The 12,252-nt window shown below is 40.8% G+C and overlaps 2 protein-coding genes across 5 annotated transcripts in view; one reads left to right on the forward strand and one right to left on the reverse strand.

Annotated features, from left to right (window-relative positions):
• GADD45GIP1 (GADD45G interacting protein 1) overlaps positions 1–551 on the reverse strand; it is a 150,784-nt gene extending 150,233 nt beyond the window's left edge. The window contains exon 1 of the mRNA XM_069947107.1: positions 377–551. The gene's annotated coding sequence lies outside the window, so the exon portion shown is untranslated. The remainder of the gene's footprint in view (positions 1–376) is intronic.
• An 816-nt stretch (positions 552–1,367) lies between these two features.
• Positions 1,368–12,252, forward strand: part of NFIX (nuclear factor I X) — a 123,946-nt gene continuing 113,061 nt past the window's right edge. For 2 of the 4 annotated variants that reach the window (XM_069947078.1, XM_069947085.1), the window contains exon 1: positions 1,370–1,508. The gene's annotated coding sequence lies outside the window, so the exon portion shown is untranslated. Of the gene's footprint in view, positions 1,509–1,801; positions 1,830–12,252 lie in introns of all 4 variants that reach the window. The other 2 variants (XM_069947060.1, XM_069947053.1) reach the window with 2 other exon arrangements.

The raw sequence follows: 12,252 nt of genomic DNA on the forward strand, positions 1-12,252 counted from the left end.
GAAAATCATTGCCTTTGTTTACTCTACCGTGTTCCTGTCCTCTCTCACTTTTTATTAGCCAACCCCCCTTCTTTCTCTTCCTTTCCTTCTATTCACCTCACTCCCCCCTCTTTTCTTTTCTCCGCCCCTTCACAATAGAGCGTGTAGTTTCCAGGTGGTGTGTCACCCTGGCTCACACACAGCCGCAGTCTACCTCTCATATCACCCAAAGGACCTTTGTCCCCTTAATCTGTTCTATCACATGTTATATAGCCACATTCCTCTGCATCATTCCACAAGGGTTAATTAAGGTTGCAAGAAAGTGACTTAACTTTGCCCCCAAAGTCCTTCCCCCTCCCCAAATCCTCTAAACCATCCCCTTACCCCACATACACACCTTCAAAGCCAGAGCCAGCTGCAAAGTTCTCTCCTTCTACCTTCTCACATTATTTACGCCTAATTTACCGTACACCTTTATTTGCAAGGGCAAAACTTCAAACTTTCCACTTCACCGTCCTCTTCTCTGCGGCTGCGGATCTCTTCATCTGCTCTTCAGCGTTGCTTATCAGTGTTACTTGTGGTGCGACCTCCGTACCAACCCAGCACTTTTTTGTCTGAATTATTTTTTTAATTCTGGCTCCTGGCACTAACTCCCTGCCTGTGCAGCCTGTACCCACCCAGTATTACCCATGGCACAGTCACACATGGAGATTACACAATGTCAAAACTACTTTAATTCTCCTATTAATAATTCAATCACGACTTCAGTTATAGCCTGGCACTCTCTCCATCTTGGAATTAAAGAGAGAGGCACATGTGTATGAGGGGGCAACATAGGACGAGAGAGACTAAAGAGAGCGAGGGAGAAAGAAGGCGTGGAGACTAAACAAGGAAAGTCTGAGAGACAGTTGGCAAAGAACTAAACAAAAACTAAACAGGAATACATAGAGAGCATGGGTGCAATAGTGGTAGTTATGGGCAGCTAGAGAGAAAGAGACACAGAGAAGGAGAGAAAAAGAGAGAGAGAGAGGGCAGGGCGTAGATACAGAGTTTGGAAGGGGTGGAGGAGCTGGGGGTAAGGGGAAAGGGGGGAGAGACAGCCCAGCCAAGAAAAAAAAAAATGTTCATCTCATGCCAACATCAGAGCTGGCACCAAAATGGCAAGCGAGTGTAAAAAAAAAAAAAAAAAAGGAAAAAAGTGGTATATAAAACAAATAAAAAGAATAGATTCTAAATTTAAAAAGGCACAAAAAGAGAGAAAGGGAAAAAAATAATAAACTTACGGCACTTGGGGGAAAAAAAGAGACATCCACAGTGTCTCTCCCTCTTGCACACACACGCACACACACTCTCTCTCTGTCCCCCCCTTCCTGTAAAAGTGTATTGCAGGCTGACTGCAGCTGAGAAATCTACAGGCTGGCTCGCAAAGAAGATGGCAGGATTCCAGTGTTCCAACGCTGACTTCCCTGCATTTCGGACTGGGTGTTAGAGTAAAAGCAATTCAAGGAGAGGAGAAAGGATCAGGAGATGTAAGGTTTACCAGGCGCCTTTTTTTCCCACCATTTTTTTTAACTCTCTATTTTTGTCCTCAATAACCTATTTCTCTCTGCTGACTCTCTCTCTCTCTAAGAAACAACCCCTCTTTCTGTCTGTTTAGTCACTTTTTTCTTTATTCTTTTGTTCAGTTTTTTTTTTTTTATGTTTTCTTTTTTACTTTTCTTTTTGTCCCCGTACAAGAATTCAAAAAACTTTTCTCTGATTGGAAACTTAAGGGTTCTGTTTTTCTTTTTTTCTCTCTCTCTCTCTTTGCACCCGTTGGCAGAAGTGTGTCTTCCTCTGTTCTCTCTCTGGTATGTGCCATCTTAATATTATTAAGTCATCTGTCTATTTTTTCTCCCTCTTTTATGCTAAAATAATGTGGGTGGCTCTTCCTAAGGGGACAACAAAAAATTGTATGCAAATCTTATATCCTTTTTGGGGTTGAGGATTTATTCCGATATCCCTCAAAACTGTCCCGGCTCTGCTTGATGTTGGCATAACACTGCCAGACCCCAGGTAGGAGTGACCTTTACCCTGGCCCTAGATTCCTACAACAGGCCGGGTACATGGATAAATGCAGACTCCCTTTTCCTGATATAAGTGAAATATGTGCTTGTTGTATTATTATTTTTGTGTAATCGTATAGACAATCAATGGTGTTAAGACTATGCATATTTGAAATGTATGTATGTGCAGTCATGTGCTTATTACATGCGTGTTTTATGTATGTCTCTACCTATATACATATATGCACCTCATAAATCATATGGGTTACAACGTTTCCCGAAGGCTAATATGAATAGAACGCTAATAATAATTGAAGTTGAGGTCCTGGTAGGTCCAGTCTTCAGGTAAAGGTATTGGGCAATACCACTTGTAAGTATATGTAGGCATGCTGAGTGGGGTACATCCTAGTGGGGCGCTGAATTTGTCCACAACCCGTTATAGGTTGATCCATGCTAAACTTCCCGTAACTAAGTGACTGACTTTTTTGACGATACCAATCCTGTAGATTTATTTCATAAGATCAATACAACTAACCCACGCTAATCGAAAGTGTGCATTTTTATTTGGTGCCTATAAATTAGCTATAAAAGGATGATAAACATATTAGCGTCACCTCTGCCAATGGAAATTCCCATATATGAGCAGTTCTTGCATAGTACTTTGTGTGAGGGTGCTCAGACTTTAGGCTAGAGGTGACAGTCCTATGAAAAGTGCCGGTCACTACGTGTCACTATTCCTTACTCTGCATATGTGTATGAACATAGGGGCCAACAACTTCCATGTGGAAATGCTATGACAACAAGACAATTATAAGTAACACGCTGTTAATTATCACCGCTGCTATTACTTTGCCTTTTCCATAGATAGAAGTGATGTGCAGTGATAATACAGGAGAAAAGTAATAGTATAGAGCAACATATGGTAGACAGGATTAAGGACAGACGTTCCTATTGTGACAAATACTATGTGCAAATTGTGTTTTAAAATATTTATGTCTGGATAAATGCATTTTACATAATCATCGTATATATCGGATATAATGTGCAGAATGAAGGCATGACGTGATTATTTATCTGAAATTATGGAAGATATTAGGACACCTGTGTAATAACTTTGATATATATATATATATATATATATATATACACCATAATTTATGCATATATATATATATATATATATATATATATATATATATACACACGCACACACACACCATACTTTATGTGTATATATATATATATATATATATATATATATATATATATATATATACTCATACGCACTCAAAATTTTGTTCATCTTTCTCTAGCTCCTCTACCTATCTGCAGTATAAACGTATAACTACTATCACCATCATTCTCCACATTTCAGAACATATACAGTATTAGCTCAAGGAATGTGTTTCACGTTTCTCATTTCTGCTAGGAAGTCGGGAATTTGGAATTGCTAAAATTAAGGTTTACTTAAATGATAAAATCAAGGGTTTTATAGAATAAGGATGAAAACCCTATATAGGCCCTGTAAAATGTAGGAATAAATCGCAATATATAAGTTTGACCTCAAATTTAGAAATTAAGGTTGAGAAAGCAGAAGGGCGCATTTTGGATTGGATTTACTTATATGTCTAACATCAGCAAAGCTACGAAAGGAAAACACAACGTGGATAAATTTCCATGAGGCAGAAAGAACTGCTCTTTTCTGCAAGTCTGGGAAGTTCTGTCACTTCTTTCTCTTTCTTTCATTAAAGTGACAGCCACCGGAAAATAACATAAAGGAAACTTACTACAGTGAGAATATTATGATAAAAGTAATATACGAGAAGAGACATATGGAGGAAAATGAGGAAATGTAGGGGAGGATATATGGAGTAACAGGAGGAGATATAGGGAGAATATATGGAGTAATAGGAGGAGATATAGGGGAGGATATATGGAGTAATAGGAGGAGATATAGGGGAGGTTATATGGAGTAATAGGAGGAGATATAGGGAGGATATATGGAGTAATAGGAGGAGATATAGGGAGGATATATGGAGTAATAGGAGGAGATATAGGGAGAATATATGGAGTAATAGGAGGAGATATAGGGGAGGATATATGGAGTAATAGGAGGAGATATAGGGGAGGTTATATGGAGTAATAGGAGGAGATATAGGGAGGATATATGGAGTAATAGGAGGAGATATAGGGGAGGATATATGGAGTAATAGGAGGAGATATAGGGGGGATATATGGAGTAATAGGAGGAGATATAGGGAGGATATATAGAGTAATAGGAGGAGATATAGGGAGGATATATGGAGTAATAGGAGGAGATATAGGGGGATATATGGAGTAATAGGAGGAGATATAGGGAGGTATATGGAGTAATAGGAGGAGATATAGGGAGGATATATGGAGTAATAGGAGGAGATATAGGGAGGATATATGGAGTAATAGGAGGAGATATAGGGAGGTATATGGAGTAATAGGAGGAGATATAGGGGGATATATGGAGTAATAGGAGGAGATATAGGGGGATATATGGAGTAATAGGAGGAGATATAGGGAGGTATATGGAGTAATAGGAGGAGGTATAGGGAGGTTATATGGAGTAATAGGAGGAGATATAGGGAGGATATATGGAGTAATAGGAGGAGATATAAGGGAGGATATATGGAGTAATAGGAGGAGATATAGGGGAGGATATATGGAGTAATAGGAGGAGATATAGGGAGGTTATATGGAGTAATAGGAGGAGATATAGGGGGGATATATGGAGTAATAGGAGGAGATATAGGGAGGTTATATGGAGTAATAGGAGGAGATATAGGGGAGGATATATGGAGTAATAGGAGGGGATATAGGGAGGTATATGGAGTAATAGGAGGAGATATAGGGAGGATATATGGAGTAATAGGAGGAGATATAGGGAGGGTATATGGAGTAATAGGAGGAGATATAGGGGAGGATATATGGAGTAATAGGAGGAGATATAGGGGGATATATGGAGTAATAGGAGGAGATATAGGGAGGATATATGGAGTAATAGGAGGAGATATAGGGAGGATATATGGAGTAATAGGAGGAGATATAGGGGAGGATATATGGAGTAATAGGAGGAGATATAGGGAGGATATATGGAGTAATAGGAGGAGATATAGGGGAGGTTATATGGAATAATAGGAGGAGATATAGGGAGGATATATGGAGTAATAGGAGGAGATATAGGGGGATATATGGAGTAATAGGAGGAGATATAGGGAGGTTATATGGAGTAATAGGAGGAGATATAGGGAGGATATATGGAGTAATAGGAGGAGATATAAGGGGGATATATGGAGTAATAGGAGGAGATATAGGGAGGATATATGGAGTAATAGGAGGAGGTATAGGGAGGTTATATGGAGTAATAGGAGGAGATATAGGACGAAGTTACATGGATACATAAAAGAGATATGTGGAGATATAGGTTATATGTGGTCCATAAGTTAGATGTTATGATTCCAGGAGCTGAGAAGAGTTTATAAGGATTAATAGGAGCTATACTATAGGGAAGGGTTTTGGAAAAATCTATAGTCATAGTTTTATCCCATAATTTATTTTCTGTATATCTTACATATATAGTGGTTCATAGTCTGATCTATAGTACTTAAGGGAGAAGTCCGGCCCTGGGAAGGATGTGACAGGTAGCAGGGGCCCGTGACCCACCATCTGACCGGCAAGGGACAAATGCCCGTCCCAGCTGGTGGACAGCCCGTCAGCAGCATCCTGACCCAGTCACTTACTGGTTGAGTAGCCAGTTGTCGGCAGCACAGCAAATCCTGGAGCCTGGCGGGGTTCCTGGGGCGTAGATCTGTAGTTTAAGAGGCACGGGGAGAGGTTGGTTAGTTAGTACCATTTGTTATTTTCTCCTGTGCTCATGCCATTTAAAAAAAAGGCCGGACTTCTCTTTTACCAAGGTACTCTGTTTTGTTTCCTCTGCTCGGCAGCAAGAGTATGTGCACACTGAGTAATTTTGACGGACACTCCGTCGCAGAATTCTCAGCTCGCGCCCGCTCGCGGACTGCGGCGGGCGCGCGCGTCTCTGCCCATGTCATAGACTCCATCATAGACTCCACATGCATGGGTGGATTCTTTCATCTGTCCAAAGAATGATCAAGTTCATTCTTTGGACGGAGGGCGGAATCCGTCCGTGCATAGAATGGAGTCTATGACATGGGCGTTTAGAGATTGTTGTGTCCCGCTGTCACAAAGAAGGTCAAGTACTTTTAGTGTGAATGGCGACAGTATTAAAAACTGTGCATTCTCGATCGGAAAGTACAATCTATGCTTCTACAAGTGCCATCTTTGACAACACCAGCAAATATGTCACAATAATCTGCTAGTATGCTACTAATATGGATGTGCCTTTGACAACCTATCAGTCATATTTCCTAAATAAGGGTGCGTGCATTTCGTCGCTCATCCCCTCTCGTGGCGGCGCACATCTCCGTCTGTGCCATAGACTCCATTCTATGGCCTGGACGATTCCGCTGTCCGCACAGCGGAATTGACACAGCGGAGTCGGCCGGGCCATAGAATGGAGTCTATGGAACAGACAGATATGCGCACCAACGCGAGCGGGGATGAGCGATGGAATCCGCAGCGGATTTTACGTGCGTATTACGCAGTGTGCACGCACCCTAAGGAAGCCATCTACAGACAAACTAGTCAATTCCAAAAGATATTATAATGTTAATTGATTACTCAAGGGTGTATTGCCCTGAATGGGGACAAAAGTATGATGAAAATAATGTCCCCATAGAACTCTCTGCAGTCCTGCTCATTCACAAATGATCATTTATGATAGCTCTAACCATTATCCCCTGACATAATTATTTATATGTCAGGTGTATAGGCCAAGATGTTTTAGGTTTACCACCTTTAAAGCAAATGTACCAGCAGGTACCTCGCTTTAAGATCTTTACATCAATAGACTGGCGCCAGCGTGGGGATACCGGGGTTGAGGTCCTTTTTTTGAACCCTGGCCGGTTCCCGTGCACAGTGCTGGTCTATTCCCAGTCACCGGCCCAGCCTAAAGCACTGGAGGTGGGCCCGCTCACCCCGATGTGTGAATTTCTGCCCTCCCCTCTGTGACGTGGCTCCATTAGAATCAATTGAGCTGTGTCGCAGAGGGGAGGGGTTTCGTCACACATTGCTTCCGGCTGGATAAACCGGCGTGCATGGGATTCGGGCCGCTGTTTATAAAAAGGCCACTCTATTGATGTGAAGATCTTAAAGTGATGTACCTGCTGGTACATTCACTTTAATAGTACACCCATATGCACTCAAAGTACTAATATGGTACAGACACTAGGTATAAGAGACAAAATAAAGGCCCCCACACACTTTATTAACATGGAATAAACAGGAGAGACACAGTATCTCTGAAATGCACATTTGCCAGACATCTATTGAAGGTGTATAGAAACTTAGACATAGACACAGATTTTAGGACACAGAACAATAAAAGTCATCCTTCATGTTTCCAAATAATGTTAGGAGACATGTTTTCCATGCTGCACAGATTAAGAAGTAAGTATAGAAGAAGACTTCACAAAACTGTACTTCTCCACATATTCCTAATGTTACCATGTGTAAAACAAAACCCTTATAACACGCCATTAAAAATTGACAAAAAAATAACTAGTTATACTTATTTTCAACCAGCAACAGCTGGATGAATAATATTTTATCTAAAACTTGATGCTACCATTGCTAAGGATGTAGTTTCCATTTATTTAGAAAACTCCAATGCCTTTGATTGCATGGTCATAATTTTATAGGGAACCATTAATGACAGCTTCGAGTCATGTCACTGATTTCGGGTATAACCCCACATAGCAGTGGTTGATGCAGCTGAAAATCACACCTGTGTATGGTGGGCATGGCTTTTAGATTGTTAATGGCCACACAGTTTTGCAGGTATACAATGGTTATATCATGCAACTATGCCCCCACCCCATGTTGGTAAAGCCTTCAGCTGCATGCACCGTGGGACTGTATCCTTTATACCACAAACTGATTCAACAGTGCCCTTCATCTATTTAATATGGCACCCATCTGTTTAGTCATACTGCTAATCCATCCCACCACAGGCTGTTCAAACAAAGTAAAATCAGTGGAATTCCGTGGTGGAGCTCTCCGCCACGGAATCCCGCTGCAATCTGTTCCAATGGGACAGCTCGCGCCTTCACTTCTGCCGATCTCCGCTCCAAAAATTGACATATCAATACTTTGAGGGGAGAGCAGCGGAAGCGGAGGCACGTGAGATGCCCCATTGAAACAGACGGCAAGCAGGATTCCGGGGCAGGGAGCTCCACCATGGAACTCCGACGATTTTACTTTTTTTGAACGGTTCCTTGTGATGGGATGGATCGGCAGTATGACTAAACAGATGGGTGCCATATTAAAAGATGAAGGTTTGTGGTTTGTGGAATTCCGACTATTTTACTCTGTGTGAACAGCACCTACTACAAAAAAACACCCAAAGATAAATTTGATCTGTAAGCTGTGGCCTAACATCCAGTATCACAAATCTAATGTACACAAGTCTTTCATCCATACCTGAGATCTATAAATTCCTGGTTCTTATCTACCCCACGTGGCACTAAGCCATATAGACTGTATATTCAGATGATAGCTCTCTCTTCCAGCATCCAGTAAATTATTGTTTCAGGTGGCAGAGAAGGAGGAATGTATAGATTAATTAAAGAAGAAATCCCCAGACCATTCTGCCAAGTAATACATACATATCAAATTTGTAATTGGGATAAAAAAAAGGGAGCAAACCGATAAGACATTGTGTCGTTACTTGAATAAGAAGGGAAAAGTCAAACAGATATGTTTTAGACACTTGTAAAGATTGGTTCAACAAGAATTGCTAGAACATTGTACAGTCCTCCACTGGCAGTCCCAACAAGTTTGACCTATTCCGTCCATATTGTTGAAAATATTAAAGATGAAGCTTTACTTTGGTCTATAAACAAGGGCCTATTCTCCTAATATGAGCAAATTACCATCAAACAATGTCATATGAAATACTCTACAGAACTAAATACAGGAGTTACGAATGAAAGGGTCAGCAAAATTGTTGGGAACACATCATGGCTTAGTGCTTTAGTCTTTTTTGGACCTTTATCAATAGAAATAAATTCATTCCGTGTTCTAGGTTTCCTGTAGGAGTTAAGTAGCTTCTGGTTCACTGGTGTCGGGGAGTCGAGTTGCCTCCACATCATCTAAAGTACAAAGTGATTTGAGTAACTCGATGAGACGAGTCTTTGCTTTAAAATTGTTAGAATACCAAAGAGAATCTTCAATACTGGTTAATGCACGATTCACAAGCTAGGTGCTAGGGTTCCAAAATACTCAGTCTAGCGACTGCCGTGCCTCTGAAAGCATAAGGAAGATATTTTACTGGTATAGACATATTACTGGTCTGCTGATTGTTGCACATGCCATATGACATCAAATCACATAAGATTATGCCTGTTAAACTGGCCTTGTCTGAACTCACTGATTTTATTGGGATTAGCTAATGATCTTATGTATATGGGAGACTCCTAATGTTGGATCTGGCATGTTGGATTCAACAAGCCCGATCCTTTGTTCCTGCAGGGGATAAACCATTGCCAGAGGGATATGGTCCCAGTGTTCACTGAAAAACATGCACGCTCGGCTGAGTGCATGTTTATGGCAGAATCGGGAGAAACGCTGACAACTTTCATAGGTTTGGCCAAGCTATGTTTAGTGTCAAGCTTTAAATACACTTTATTGTCAATGTTAAATGATGACCCCGACCAATCTACACACTGCATCACTCCTATAGTATCTTAATTATCAGAACAGGTTGGTTTGTCAACAGTCAACCAATATCTGTCAGAAGAAGCAGCCGTGATGGCAGAATTGTTATATTTTCTTCAACCAAACCACAAAATAGCAAACTAGAAGTATGTATAGACATATAATTAAATTCTATAGATCTCTGGTTAATTTCTAATATCAGTAAAAAATGTAGAGATGTATGTATTATAAGTAACGCCGGTAAGCCGAGATATTACAATATGTGTGTTGACAAATCCAATAATTTACTGCATTGTATAATGGTGCCAAGTTAGGACTGTGTCACAGCCGCTGCTCACTCCCCTCTCTCTCTCCCTTTTGCTCTCTCTCTCTTCAGACCGTCTGTATTTGTGTTTATTTTGACAAGACTTGCCCCCCTACTTATGCACGCCCCCTCCCACTGATCGCCATGTGTGAAAGGAAAGATTAATCCCAGCCAAAATCTGATCTGGACTCTTAATTAATTACTGTGAAAGAGCTGGATCTGTCAGGACTGCATTTTATAGTAATGCCGAGTATCTCATTAGAATGGGACTGCATTTATAGGCTGGAATTTAGTGCTATTAAGCTCCAGCAGGAAAACTAGATATATGTTTAGCTGTCTTGTACAAATGCAGCCATCCACATAATAATAAAAAGGCAATCCAGTTGCATGTTGAGGATGCAGGATTTGTAGATATTAGTGGCGGACCTTTTACACATACTGTATGTAAATAATGTATGAGAAAAAAGGGTGATATTATAATTTTATATGTAAAATATATTGTATAGAGTATAGAGTTCTACCATGAGAAAGGCTTAGCTGTGTGACAGGTGCATAACAATTTCCCCTAAATCCAAAGATATTTACAATCTCAGTTCACTGACCTAACGCTTGGCACAGAATTGGCCTTCATTCAAACATACATCTGGTATATGATATATCTATACATATTCTGCACTCACAGCATGTCTCCTATAGAAATGCACTACCAGCTCAAAGCACCAGCACAATTAGGACTTTAGTCATGGGGATAAAGAAATAGTCACCTGAAATTGGGCAAACATCTTTAATTAGATACAAGCACAGGTTCACACTACGCAAAAATAATGTCCATCTTGCTTAACAATGGTCATTATTGCGCAAATATTTATTTTTATTTATTTTAAAAAAGGACGTTATTTGCGCAATGACGGTCGTTGTTATGCAAAACGGATGTCATTTTTACATAGTGTGAATCTAGGCTAAAAGTGGCCATATACATAGATCCCATGATAATCTGATGAACGATCCTTTGCATATTCCCAGGAATAAGAAGTCCCAAGAACACTAAAATTGTCAGGCAGGTGGGGTTGGTGGGGGGAATAATAAACAAGTTAAAACTAGAGATGAGTGAACCGGGTTTGGGTTCGAGTCGATCCGAACCCGAACGTTCGGCATTTGATTAGCGGTGGCTGCTGAAGTTGGATAAAGCTCTAAGGTTGTCTGGAAAACATGGATACAGCCAATGACTATATCCATGATTTCCACATAGCCTTAGGGCTTTATCCAACTTCAGCAGCCACCGCTAATCAAATGCCGAAAGTTCGGGTTCGGATCGACTCAAGCATGCTCGAGGTTTGCTCATCTCTAGTTAAAACCCATCCTCTTTCCTTGTAGCGCCACTTCTGAATCCCGTTCACAGCAGCTGGGGTCCTGCTGCTTTGCTAGCTGCAACGTCACAACCCCAGTTGAGTGACTGCCCACCTAGCCAACCAGTGACTGGGGTGGGACACCGCCCCAGTCAACAATCTCTCAGCCAGGCCATGACGTTGCAGCAGGAAGAGCTGGGTACGTGATGTACCCAGTTTCTAGCTGAAGATGACAACCGGCAGTGGTGAACAGGACCCTGAAACGGTGCAACTGAGGCATGGGGTTGGGTGAATTCACTTGTTTGTTATTTTCTCACCCACTACTGCCTTCTGATTTTAGTGTTTGATGGACTTCCTCTTTAAATCTGTTTAGACTGGCCAAACATGACCAAAGACAGTGAACGAAGAAAGAACAATCATTCTGGGAAAGTTTTTAGAACATTCTGGAAACATTCTTACTGAAAATAGTGTTGAAGGATGAAAGATAAATAATCTTATTGTTAAATATCCCCCTAAAATCTAATAACAATCATTTTGGTTAAAAATATTTATAATGCATGTATATATATGAGTATGTGAGTAGGACTGGTCAGCTTAGCTTTTTTGACACATCATTGGTTCCAATGACATGATGGGGAAGAGCAAAAAGGGCACAAAAATTCCTTTAGTCTATCGTACTAGATGTACACATTTTATACTGGTAAAGTACCCCGGGACAGGCAGGTAGAGTTTTTGGTAGGAAGATGGATGG

This window comes from Dendropsophus ebraccatus, chromosome 1, assembly GCF_027789765.1.
Source record: "Dendropsophus ebraccatus isolate aDenEbr1 chromosome 1, aDenEbr1.pat, whole genome shotgun sequence".
NCBI classification, from domain to species: domain Eukaryota; kingdom Metazoa; phylum Chordata; class Amphibia; order Anura; family Hylidae; genus Dendropsophus; species Dendropsophus ebraccatus.